At 41.4% G+C, this 13,337-nt stretch overlaps 1 protein-coding gene across 8 annotated transcripts in view; it reads right to left on the bottom strand.

Moving 5' to 3' along the window:
• The window catches only part of LOC135577058 (vasculin-like), an 82,033-nt gene extending 70,351 nt beyond the window's left edge, over positions 1 to 11,682 (bottom strand). For 3 of the 8 annotated variants that reach the window (XM_065044706.1, XM_065044712.1, XM_065044714.1), the window contains exons 1-3: positions 11,530 to 11,682; positions 9,184 to 10,264; positions 8,320 to 8,387 (exon numbers count right to left, since the gene is read on the bottom strand). The gene's annotated coding sequence lies outside the window, so the exon portion shown is untranslated. Of the gene's footprint in view, positions 1 to 8,312; positions 8,388 to 9,183; positions 10,265 to 10,585; positions 10,820 to 10,854; positions 10,993 to 11,245; positions 11,393 to 11,529 lie in introns of those variants that run through there. The other 5 variants (XM_065044710.1, XM_065044713.1, XM_065044711.1 and 2 more) reach the window with 4 other exon arrangements.
• Between the last annotated feature and the right edge of the window lie 1,655 nt (positions 11,683 to 13,337).

The following is a 13,337-nucleotide window of genomic DNA, read 5'->3' as shown; positions in this document are numbered from 1 at the left end:
AGAGCAGGCTACACCATTCAAGGCAATTTTTCAGTACAAATGTACCCATTTTAGGATTCTAACAGAATAAGCGCATCAGTAAAAGAGCCAAGCTGCTGCCAGTTATTCCAGTACAAAAACTATGTTTACATCAAGGCTTAAAGTATAAGATCTCAGGAGCTTATCTTCATAGTTGTCTGCAAACTTAGCAGACTGTCAGCATTATAAAAATAAAAAACTGATGACGGAATTGAAGTGGACCAGCATGCTAGGCATTTTCTCCTCACTGGTCTTCACCCAAGTGTGTATTTTCCTCAGGGCACAGCTGTAAAACATGCCTGAATCTGTGTCAAATACATACACATACAAATCAGAACAACTGCACTTCCCTAGCACAAACATGGCGAAAAGAAAAAAAATTATCCTACCGGCAACCAGAAAGATGTAAAGAGTTAATTTAATAAAGCTAAAAAGCAAAGTCTTCAAAACATCCAGAAGATAAACAGTCCAGATAAAGATGTCACCCAAAATAGTAAGTGGAAGGAATACAGTTCCTTGATTTCAGTGAGAACCTCTTGTCAAGAGGTAAAAGTGTCTCATAGCATTGAAAGTTAATAGCTTGAAAAAAGACAGACATCACTTTCTCTGTGATTTAAGTAGTACTTGTGTCGGGGATTGGCTCAAGGAGCATGGACATGAGTCCACCGAGCAACTGTACGAGCAGAGCCCATTTTAGTTGACATAAGTAGGCCTTAGTTAGCTTGTCTATTAGGCCATGGGAAAAGGGGGAACGGAAAAGTACTAACTAAGGCAGGGTCAGGATATCCCTGAAGAGATAAGAGTCAGAAGAATGTGGGATGCGCTAAACCCAAGTAGGTGGAGTAAGTAAATGTAACCTTTTAGTGCTTAGCCTATTAGATAGAGACAAGTATGCATAATTATGGTATTTGGTATAAATGCACGCTATCTCGGGCAATAAAGTTGAAGTATGCTTTATCACTCATACTGAGTCGGCTGCATTTCTTCCTCCGTCCGCTCAGGTCTGGAACTCTGATGGGATTTCTTCCCGCAATTGGCGCCCGAACAGGGACCTGAAGCGGCGGACAGGAGCAAAAGGCGCCGGGAGAGCAGCGACCGGCGGGCAAGAGCGACCGAACATTGTGCTGCGGTGTGTCGTCTCCGAAGCCTGAACCGACTGAAGTTCGCCAGTGCTGGGCTACAGGAAACAAGGGCTGCAAGAGTTCTATTAATTTAGCAAGAGGTACCGTACTATAGTGATGAATAACGGAGAAATGGATTTAGAAGTAGCCCTAGATTTATTACAAAGCTTTTTAGAAAAGCGGGGGGTTGATCATAGTTGCGTTAAACAGCTAGCTGGTCTAGTAGCAACGGGGAAAACTAAGGGGTGTTTTCAGGATCCTGATTTGTTGTTTGATGAAGGAGAGTGGAGGAAACTGGGAGACGTGTTGTGGGATATGGTTATAGATGATGATAAATCAGCGAAGAACCTCAAAAGACTATTAACTTGGTGCAGAGGCAATAGGTATCCTGCTGACCTGTCAGGAGTTTTTCAAATAGAGACTTGGAAAATGATGGGAACTGTGTTGTGGAAGGCAATTAGTCACCGTGAAAAATATATTCTCGGCCTTGTAACCATCTGGAAACTGATAAATACTACAGTGAAGCAATTAAAACCTGAAAAGACTGTTACGAGCATTAGTGACTCAAAACTTGAACTTTGGGACAGTATAGAGCAGAAATTATGGGATAAAGTCAGCAATGGAGATAAAGAAGCTAAATCATTAGTAACTACATGGAAGTTTGAACGGTCTGCTGCTGCCGGAATTTTTGCAGCGTTGCAGCCTGATAAGTATCCTGAAAGTTGCGGTGAAGTTCACCCGGTTTGTGTCTGTGATACCCTCCCTATTCCATCCCCTGCTGTGCTTTCAGCATCCCCGATGGTTCAGCAGTCCGGGGCGGGGGGAAGGAACAATGCCGAACGGGTAGCCTCCTGTACCATCATCTAACCCTGGTGAGAACAGCAAGTCCAGAGGATTGGTGTCAGACAACTTACTCAAAGAACCTGTGAAAGCTGAGAATGCTAAAGTCGTAAACAAGTGTACTATCAGTCCTTTTACCAATTTTACCAATCTGCTTTTCCTGCATTTTAACCCTCTAACTTCCACAAGAGAACAGAAGAAGTCACTGAAAATAGAACTGGACAACAGAACTGTGTGACAGATTAGATCAGCTAACAGCAAGTGAATCTGACAGTCGGCAATGTGGTCATGATAATCGTGACGGGAAAGGGGGTGCTCCTGGGGACTCAGGGTATAAAACTTAGAAGTTAAGGAAGCACTGGTGTTGAAATTAGCAGTAGAGAATGCTAATGTTTACTATCAACATGTTATTTGCGAGTTTTACAGTGGATATTATGTGCTGCTGTTTATTGCCTCTCTGAAAGTCAAGCAGCTTGTCAGGAATGTGAGTTAATTGTTTCACTGGCTGTTGTTAGAATTGTTTCTTTGTGGTATAAGTACACCGTAAAACTTTCTCTTCACTTTTCCCACTCACGCTGCAAGCAGCCCTGTGCTTTTCCATGGGGTCAGAAATTACTGTTTTCAGTCGTGTTCATAAAAAATCAGTATTGGGAGGTGTTTCAAAACATAGGGAAGCACTTGGAAATATGAGAAAAGAGGATCTTGTAAAATATTGTAATTAATGGTGGCTGCTGTATAAGTTAAATGATTGGGAAAAGTGTCCGGGGAATAGAATCTTGAAGTATAACACCTTATTGCAATTAATGTTGTTTTTAGGGTGAGAAGAGTAAGACAAAATAAATCCCTACAAGAGACCATTAAATCATTTCAGACAGCTGAGAGAGAGTTAACTGATAACACGCAGGTCACAGTAAACTTGCCGAAGTCTGCACAATGTTTTCCTTATTAGCCTGTTTTCTTTGTGGGTATCTGTTTAAGCATGTTGCAATTTTGGTAGGTCTTTGTTATATGGTACAGTAAGTTCACAGACTGTTAAATCATGAGAATCGGGTGACTCAAAAGGTGCGTTTTGTGATAGTACAAAAAGATCATGAGTAATTTAGTTCCTTACTGCGTGAACATGATATTAAGATTTTATGTGTAGTAGCTGTTATATTTTTTTTTCTAGCGTACTAGCTTTATTCCAACATCCAGACTTGCGCAACTCTGTGACAGGCTGTCTCTCATCTCGGTGCACTAAATTTGGCCTTTTTGTATGCACATCAAGTGAAGAATCATGGTTTTAGAATAACAGTTGTAGCACACCAGATGAGACACTATAAAAGAAAAAAAAAAAAAAAAATAAATTAAAAGGCCTTGCCCAGTCCAGCTTGCTGCGGGGGGGGTGGATGCCAAATGGGCCTCCAGCACCCACTGACCCATTTTGTCAGGGAGACCCAGAGGTACCTCCACCTGGCTGAGCAGTAAGCGGTTCAAAGGTGCAATGCAAAAAATTGAGATATTGTCTTAAATTGGTGTAAGTGTGATCCATCTGCTTATTTGAACTTGCTATATGGTTTTCGTATCTGAGCTCAGTATTTTAGTTTGTATATTCATATTCGGTACCAAAAGAATCTTGTTTGGGGAGATATTTACAAAATGGGAACCGGTTCCACTGCTAAAATTCCACCTTGCTCCCCCTTAGGATGCATCCTTACACATTAAAGTAATCGCTTATATTGTTAGAAAAGCATTTAAATTGTTAAAATACTATGATAGATGTGAACTTGGGGTATTGTATGAAGTTATGAAGTTGTATTTAAAGGTTGCTGGAATGTGAACTGATTTGGATCTAGAAAAATAGAATAATGGATTTATGTTTATTATACTGGTTTATACTGTTTTTTGACATCTCTAAATTGTAAAAGGTAAATGGAGCTAAGGAATGTAACTATTGCTGAGCTACTTGAAATTGCATATAAAGCGTAGTTGGAATGAAATGGGAAAACAAAAGAGCAAAATATCCCAGGCCTGTGTGCAGCTCATTGTAACTGAGAAGTTTCCCAGAGCCTCCTACTTCGTACCAGCCAGTGTGCCAGCTGCGTGACCTTGGTTATATCTACACTGCAAAGAAAGAAAAAACAACTGGAAAAACCTGGCTGCCCTCTTTTAAAGCAGTGAAAGGGGGGTTCTCTCTCCCCCCACTGCAGCGATGTAATACTGAATGGAGCAGTCCGAGGGTGAAGTTTAAAGGCATCCTGAGCAGACCCATAGTTTTAATGAAACTGGAAAATCAAACCAAAAATTTGTTGATAGACTTATCCTATGGTAATTAGTTCTAAGAGACTTCTTAGTAAATTCACCATGCTAGTTTTTGAGGACATGGAAGACAACGAAAGAAAGGCCGTTTTTTGAGACAAACGGAATGCCAGATTTGGAACAAAGTTTTAATACATGAATTCTTGTATTTGCCCAAAAGTCCTATACCTCTCTTGGGTCAGGATTTGTTAAGTAAATTGTAAGCTCAAATAACGTTTTCTGAGAATTCTGTTTAGTTGCATATCCTACAAGAAGCTGCTTGGATGGTGCAAATCTGCTTGTGCAAGTGAGAAATCTTCAAGGAACTTTTGAATGCTGTATTTCCACTAGTATTAACAGCCAATGTTTTTGATAAAGCAAATACTACACTGAGAAATCTGAAACAGGACTTCGATCCAGTAAGGGAAAACAATATCCAATAAATATGACAGCCGAAATGGAGTTAGAAGCTTTGAGGGATGAATTTATGACAACTTTACAGGATGACTACATTTGATTGAACTTGTAGATTTGTCTATGAAACAACCTGTGGCTATTGTGGGACAGTATGATGAGAATGCTAACAGACTAATATACCAATTGTCACTCTGATCAAGAAAATGCAGGGAATGAATTTAAGTCTTAATAGGCCATGATCCTTTTGTCATATATGTACCATTTGTGAAATTTAATTATGATTTTTTTTAATTTTTTATTTTATTTGTAATCTATGTCTTTGTCAATTGCACTAGCTGGTTTTCTTAACAGCACAGCTTTTGGTATGCATAAATGTAAAATGTAAATTGCTGCAGAACCTGCAAATCTTTAACATCAGGTCATAGGTCATACTTGTATTTGGTCTGATCCTACATACTTGCACAGTTTTTGTTGATGGTTTTGGGAAGTCTCATAAAGCTGTAGTGGTTTAGCGTGAAGATAGCGATTAGCATCATTCTGTGAAAATTATTGAAAGTTCAACCCAATTAGCAGAACTTGGCACAGCTTTACATTATTTAGAGATTTTTAAGGAGGAACCTCTAAATTTGATTTGCGATTTTGAGTACGTAGTCAAGATCCAACGCACATATCTGATTCTGAACTGTGATTTTGTTTTGTTTGGTTTGGTTTTTTTTTTTTTTAAACAAAAAGGGCAATTGTCAAAAGGATTGTATGTGATGAATCACTTATATCTAAGTGGTGCAGCCTAAATTTGCCCTGTGATGAAACACTTTGTAAGTATGACCCAAAACCATGCTAAATCAGAAAGAACCTGCATTAGTTATGGTCAAATCACTAGTTAACGTTCAATGGAAAAGGCCACACCAATTGATAACCTGGGGGAGAGGTTATGCTTGTGTTTTTACAGATCAAGGGCCGCAATGATTGCCAGCACAAAACGTGAAACCTGTGTTATCTTCTTGACAATGATTGTTGCAGCTGCTGTGTTTTGGATGCCTGCACAGACAAAGACTAACATGTGGAGTACTTTAGCCAACATGACTGACCATCTATATGCCTAACTACGATGTCTCTGGAAAAAATGTTCCACACATGCTTGGTTGGTGTCTTCCTTGATGACTACAGCAGCATCACACGACTGTTTCAAATAGTGGTCGATGCAGAGGCATTGCAACGAACTGTAATAATACTAACACGGCACTTTGGATTAATTGCCACCTGGAAGCAGACATCGAACCACAGGAACTGGAATTGCTGGTATCTATGCCCATGGATGCTTGTATCCAGCCGTTTTGTGAAAAGTGTCAGAACAGTATACAAGAACATGAATGGATAAAACTGCAAAATGTTAATGCTACCCTTGGTGACTACAGAAATGAAACTCAACGGTGTAATGCTTCACAGAAGAATGCAAGGGATGTCATTGATAATGTGGGACAGCGACCCTAAAACCTCCTGTATGGTGTATTCTTGATCTGTGAAGATAGAGCCTGACCAGGAATTCCTTCTAATGCTGTTGGAGGACTGTGTATTTTGGGACTATTAACTCTCTTAACGCCCAATGTATCTATGATAATAGATCACAGAAGAGCAAGACGAGAAAAACACTTTTTGCGTGTATATGAGTCAAAATGTGATGATAATGTAGATTATTGAGGATCAGGGTAAGGGTTTTAGGATCTCTTGTATCTAGTGTTGGCACAACTAAAGCTTTAAATACTTTAGAAAAATTAGGATGCTGTCTAGTTAAGCAAACAAACGGAACTCCTAAGGCTTTAAGTGGACTTTTGTTAGATGTAAGTTCTGTAAGACATGCTACACTGCAGAATACAGTCACAGGAGACTTTTGTTATTAGCCCATGGCCATGGATGTGAGGAATTTGACGGAATGTTCTGTATGGATTTACAGGATAAGTCGAGATCCATCCACAAGGAGATTAAACAACTTATGGACCATTCACAGAAGATCAGAGAGGATGTGGGCCTCTTTGGCTTAGAGGGCCTCATGAACTGGTTTGGACTAGGAGGATGGGTAAAAGGGCTTTTGCAGATTGCTCTGGCTCTCTTAATCATAGTAGTAGTTGCATTAATATGCTTGAGTTGTGCTATATCATGTATTAAGAAGATTTTAGAGCAGACACTTGGGCAGGCTCTGCTCGTAAAAAAAAGAAAAGGGGGGAGATGTCGGGGATTGGCTCAAGGAGCACAGACATGAGTCAACCGAGCAACTGTACGAGCAGAGCCCATTTTAGTTGACATAAGTAGGCCTTAGTTAGCTTGTCTATTAGGCCATGGGAAAAGGGGGAACAGAAAAGTACTAACTAAGGCAGGGTCAGGATATCCCTGAAGAGATAAGAGTCAGAAGAACGTGGGATGCGCATAGCTAGCTAAACCCAAGTAGGTGGAGTAAGTAAATGTAACCTTTTAGTGCTTAGCCTATTAGATAGAGACAAGTATGCATAATTATGGTATTTGGTATAAATGCACGCTATCTCGGGCAATAAAGTTGAAGTATGCTTTATCACTCATATTGAGTCGGCTGCATTTCTTCCTCCGTCCGCTCAGGTCTGGAACTCTGATGGGATTTCTTCCCGCATACTTGCATCACTATGTTTATGGCCATATAATAGACAAAATCTGATAAAACAGACACACCGGAATTCTTCCCATTCACCAAGTGTTTTCAAGCAAAACAGACTAAAGCAACTAAAAGAACAAGGAATATTTTTCTATTAGTTCGGTTCCTTCACATGTGGCTCAATTCATTCAGTCAGTCCCAGTCACACTCAGATTCCATGTAGAAGAGCCACAAGAGTTTAGAACAGGGGTGTCAAACTCTTTCACTAGGAGACACATCAGCCTCGCGGTTGCCTTCAAAGGGCCGAATGTAATTTTAGGACTGTAGGAGTAGTTACATTTATAGTCCTAAAATTACATTTGGCCCTTTGAAGGCAACCGCGAGGCTGATGTGCCCCCCTGTTGAAAATTAGTTTGGCACCCCTGGTTTAGAGAAACAGACTCCTATTCACATTGCACAGTTTCCATGTTTTCAAAACAACAAAACTGAAATAAAAGTTAAAATAACAGAACAGCAAAGCCATTCAAAGAAAGGAAAATACTGAAGCCAAGTCAACTTTTATGTACTGACAAGACAACACAAAGAATAGAACTTCTTCAGTGAACCCAAGAATTTAAAAATACTTATTTAGGTGTAAGTCTTTCATTTATGGTCAAAATAAAAAGTTACAGGGGAGGGGAAGAAAAAAAAAAACAAAAAACAACAAACACAACAAACTGTAGTAATCTTTAGACACAGTTTCACATGCTTAAAATTACTTTTCTACAAGGCTTTAACACAAGCCATCTTCCCAAACATCTTTGCAGTGCCCTTAGAGAAAACCATTTTTTTTCATTAGTTCACTATTATTAATACTTCAGTATTGCAGAAACTCTGAAAAATTTTGGAAAAGGTCACGACTAAGGTAAAAGTGTCACCTTTACCAGACACTCAGTTTACAGTTTACCAAATAATTATTTAATTATTTAAAACTTTAAGAATAATGGTAAAATAGTGGAGAGAGAACTTAGTAAAATTACCACTGACTTCTGAATTAAGTTGTTCTGTCCATCTTAATTTTCTTTGAGGCAGGAGTAATTCAGCTAAAAGCAAACCTAGAAAAAATATATTGTAAATATATTAATTTCAACCTTTAAACTATATCTTCAGAAACATTTAACCACTACAGGGGGAAAGGAGAAGCAATACATCTAACAATAACATGTAAAATTGGTTGGCTCACCACTATATTTTGTTTTGAATCCTTCCAAAAAGGGGAGGGGGGAGTATTATGGTATATTTTCAGACCAATCAGACTCATTCATTCCCATTACAGAATAGGAAGTTACTCTGAACCCAACCTTAAAATATCAATACATTAAAAAGCCAGTTTGCACAGGCAGTAAATTAATTTTGGTAATAAATATCTGGCTCCCATAAGTGACAAAGAACAGGGGAAAAAAAAAAAAAAACAAAAAAAACCAATACTACATTATCATGTCTAATGCAAATGGAAAGACAGATGCATAAGCCAACCAGCAGACTTGTTCAATAAGTATAACAACTCATTGTTGAAATGACAATACTAACATGAAGGATAAGTTACCTACAGATTTTAGTCTAGATGTACATATTTTTCATCACCCCCCCCAAAAAAAAAAAAAAAAAAAAAAATCACACTAATCACACTCATACTTACAAATTTATCACTGTAGTTATACATGTATTCTTCAAAATATTCCATTAATTATTAAAAACAGCAAGTAAAAGTTAGATTCTGCAAGCTCATTTCAACATTCTCAAAAAAAAAAAAAACCAACATCCTCTAGGCAGTAAGTTACTGGTTTAACCATTCTACTGATAAAATGTTTAGTGAAGTATAAATTGATTTATGAACACTACAACACTTACCTAATCCAAGAGGACTGCACAAGGTGTTAGTACTGCATGACTTATACTTTTCCAGTTTGTTTTCGTTGAGGTAATATCCAGAGTTCTTATCAATACTACATTTGTAGCTGTTTGACATAGATTTGACCTCACAGAAATCAGCTACCCATCCTTGTTGCTTACAGATTGCACAAGGCTATTTCCAAAATCTGCCAAGCCTCTGCCTTAAGAAGTTTGGTTTGTTGGGGTTTTTTTTGTTTGTTTGTTTGTGTTTTTTTTTTTTTTCCTCTGACAGCTTCTTCTCATCTATTCCATGTACATTCACTATAAGAAGCATCAGTTACAGGTGAAATAAATACACTTTTTACACCACAAACTGTGAAGCAAAAAATCCAAATTTCACATCTAAACTGAGGAACATTTCCTAGCTTTGGGTAACAGAGGCATTTGTAAATAACAGCTCTGTCAATACCACCATATTGCTTATTGGCAACAACATTTCTCAACAAAAAATATTAAAATATAAAAGAAAAATTATAAATAAATTAACATTAAACACTTAATTTAGAAAATAGGTCTCACTACAAAATGACAGAAGGCTATATCAGAAAATCTAAAAAATAAGGGTAAAAATATCCACCATGAAACTTTTCAGCAATGTTTATGCAGTGACTCAGTCTGCATTTAATTTGGAGCCAGTTCACAAAACTGGTTATACCTCTGGCTCAGAAAGAACATTGCTTGGAAGGAAAAAGTAATTAAAAACAAAACAGCACTTTATTTTGGCAGCCAAAGTATTCAGAACTTTATAAATTTAGCCATGTATACATGGACAAAAGCATCCAAGGGTGAGGTACTCTACACTTCTAGAAAGAAAAAGCTCATGACTTCAAACTTCCAATTCACTTCTCATATGCCTAACAATCGTTTCAGAAGCCTTTTCAGGAAGAAGCACTTGGACAAATAATCCCAGATCAGTGTCCGATATTTCTCCCCTTTCACAAGAAGCAACTGGTGCAGGACGGTTTCCCCCTTTTTTCCTTCCTACCAGCTGAAGCAAAAGGTTCCAAATGTCCAGGACCCTCTTTGTAACCTAAATTGCCTACGGGAAAAAGAACCAGAACAATCAGTTTTGCCTTTTGAAATCTGAATTGGCAATAGACAAGTACATAAAGCTGAATCTTAAAAAACAAACACACATGCAATCAGGCAGCCAAACCTGAGTACAGACATCTCAGTTAAACATTCACTCACATCCTGGAAAAATTAGCATGCATATTTATCGGAGAAAACAGCCTATCAGTGAAAACGTATTCCTGTCTCCAATTTCCGAGAATAAAAAACAACCAGAAAGGAGCATTTATCATTTTATTGGAAAAGATAAATAGATCTGCAGGAGGCACCTGAGGAAGAAGGCGCTAACCTGGGCCAGGGACACCGAGTTTAAGTAGAGAACAAGCCCGGGAGGTGGTGGGAGCCACCTAGGGAACCCTCCAGTGCAGCCCTGGTGAAAGCCTCACCGCTTCGGGGCTGCCTGCTTGTGAAGCGTGCGGACAGACCCCTCAACTCCTCGGCCCCAACAAAGGCCTTTTGTTGCAGCGCCGCGGCGGGCCTCAGGAAAGGCTCCACCGGCCCGCACTGGGCGCTTGCCCTGACTTCCAGGGAGGCCGCGGCCCGCGTTCGAGCACTCACCACTCGCCACTCCCACACAGCAGCAGCAGCAACAGCAGCAGCAGCAGCCGCCGCCGCTGCGCCATGGGCAGCTACCCTTGCCCTCCCCAAGGGCGGGCCTCACCGCGCGGCGAGGAAAGGAACTGGGCGGCCTCTTCATGATGATGATGATACTGTTGCTGCTGATGCTGCTGCTGATGATGATGCTGCTGCCGCCGCTGCTGCTGCTGCCGCCGCCGCTGCTGCTGCTGCCGCCGCCGCCTCCCCGGGCCCGCCACAGCCAGACCACCCTTAGCAGAGACTACCCCTCTCCTGCCCCCCAAAAACCGTGAGAGCCCCGGACGCGAGAGCGACGCGCGCGCGCACACTCCAACTCCAATTCAAACTCCCCCTCCCCCTCCCCTTGTCTCACTCCCAAAATGGCGCCGCTCCGAGCCGCAATCCTCTGCGCGCACACGCCTCACAAGATCGGCGGCGCGACCCTGTGAACGTCCAGGGCTGAGCTTCCCAGCCGCTACCGAGGGTGCGATCCCTCCCTGCTGGCGGGAACCCCCTTGCCGTGACGTCACGGGAACAATCCCGAACATTCCGCGCGGGGGCTACAGGGGAATCCCCAGTGCACGCACCGCCTGCTGAAGTCCCTGGCGCCGCCGTAATTAACCGTGCGGCGGGGCAGCTCTACAACGTTACTCTTACCGGCACTAGCAGATACTCAGGAGAACAGTCTTAGGAGAAGGTGGGCACTCGGGAGGTAGCGGCAGCCTCGGCTAGCAGTATAAGCCGCTGCGGCCCGGGCTGAGCACTGTATTGCTGAAACGGGTCACCGAGACGCGGGCCCAGGGCGTGGTCGTACAAACCAGCCTGGGCGGGCGCCGCGAGGCCCTAGCTGGCCGCTGGAAGGGCCGTGTGCAGCGCATGGCCAGGTGTCGGCACCTCTGCGGGCCTCTAACTGTGGGTATGGGCAGGAACGGCCAATGAGTGTGACCCCGATTCCACAGGCTTTGAGAGCAACGCTGCCCCCGTGAGCGAGGTGCATAGGCAGTGGGGGTATAGCAGGATTGCAGCTGCAGGCAGAGCAGAGACCAAAGGTCATCTGCACCTCAGTGATGCTGAGCAGAGCTTGTAAATGTAACAGAAATAAATCACGGCGCTAGCAAGGCCTAAAGAGAGTAAAAGAGTCTATAACCACCATTCAACAACAACAAAAAAAAGGCATCTTCAGTGAAATGATAAAAACAGCTTCAACTTATATTAAACATATTTCCACTCTTACATTTGTATGTGCAGTCATTCAACATATGTCTTTTTGAAAGAAATATGATGGATTTTTGCAGCCTGGGAATTAAATTTCTGAACTAACATTTCACAATTTTGAAATCTTATTTCCATTGCAAGTCAAATTATTTTGCAGTTAATTACATGAAAAATTAAATATACAAAATTATGTCTAAATATCATTAAAAAGGGTACTGGCAAATGTTTTTAGAGCCTACATTTAATTCTGGATTTTCTTTCATTAGCAGTTTCCTCTATGAAATTTAAATTATTGTAGGAATTACAGAACCACAGAATGGTTGAGGTTGGAAGAGACCTCTGGAGATCATCTAGTCTAACCCACCTGCTAAAGCAGGTACACCTAGAGCAGATCACACAGGAATGTGTCCAGGCAGGTTTTGAATGTCTCCAGAGAAAGAGACTGCACAAGCTCTCTAGGCAGCCTGTTCCAGTGCTCTGTCACCCTCAGGGTAAAGAAGTTTCTCCTCATGTTTAAATGGAACCTCCTGTGCTTCAGTCTGTGCTCATTGCCCCTCATCCTATAGTTGGGCACCACTGAAAAGAGTCTGGTCCCATCCTCTTGACACCTACCCTTGAGATATTTATAAGCATAAATAAGATCCCGTCTCAGCTTTCTCTTTCCCAGGCTGAACAGACCCAGCTCTCTCAGTCTCTCCTCATAAGAAAGATGCTCTAGATCCCTAATAATCTTTGTAGCCCGCCACTAGACTCTCGCCAGTAATTCCTTGTCCTGGACACAGTACTCCAGATGTGGCCTCACCAGGGCAGAGTAGAGGGGAAGGAGAACCTCCCTTGACCTGCTGGTCACACTTTTCCTAATACACCCTAGGTACCATTGGCCTTCTTGGCTACTAAGGCACATTGCTGACTCTTGGTCAACCTGTTGTCAACTAGAACTCTCAGGTCCTTCTCTGCAATGCTGCTTTCCAGCAGGTTGACCCCTAACCTGTACTGGTGCCTGGGATTATTCCTCCCCAGGTGCAGGACCCTGCACTTGCCATTGTTGAATTTCATCAGATTCTTCTCTGCCCAGTTCTCTAGTCTGTCCAGATCTTGCTGAATTTCCCTCTCGAGCTTAGCAAATTACTCACTTTTAATGCATTGGCACTGTCAATGGGCAGTCATTGAGACTCAAGAAATCTATCTTCACCCATGTCCTCATGAAATCGGGCCTTTGGATCCTCATTAAATTGTCAGTAGACAATCAT

Source organism: Columba livia, chromosome W (assembly GCF_036013475.1).
Source record: "Columba livia isolate bColLiv1 breed racing homer chromosome W, bColLiv1.pat.W.v2, whole genome shotgun sequence".
NCBI lineage: Eukaryota > Metazoa > Chordata > Aves > Columbiformes > Columbidae > Columba > Columba livia.
The sequence above is the reverse complement of the archived record's forward strand: the minus strand, read 5'-3'. Positions and strand labels throughout refer to the sequence as shown.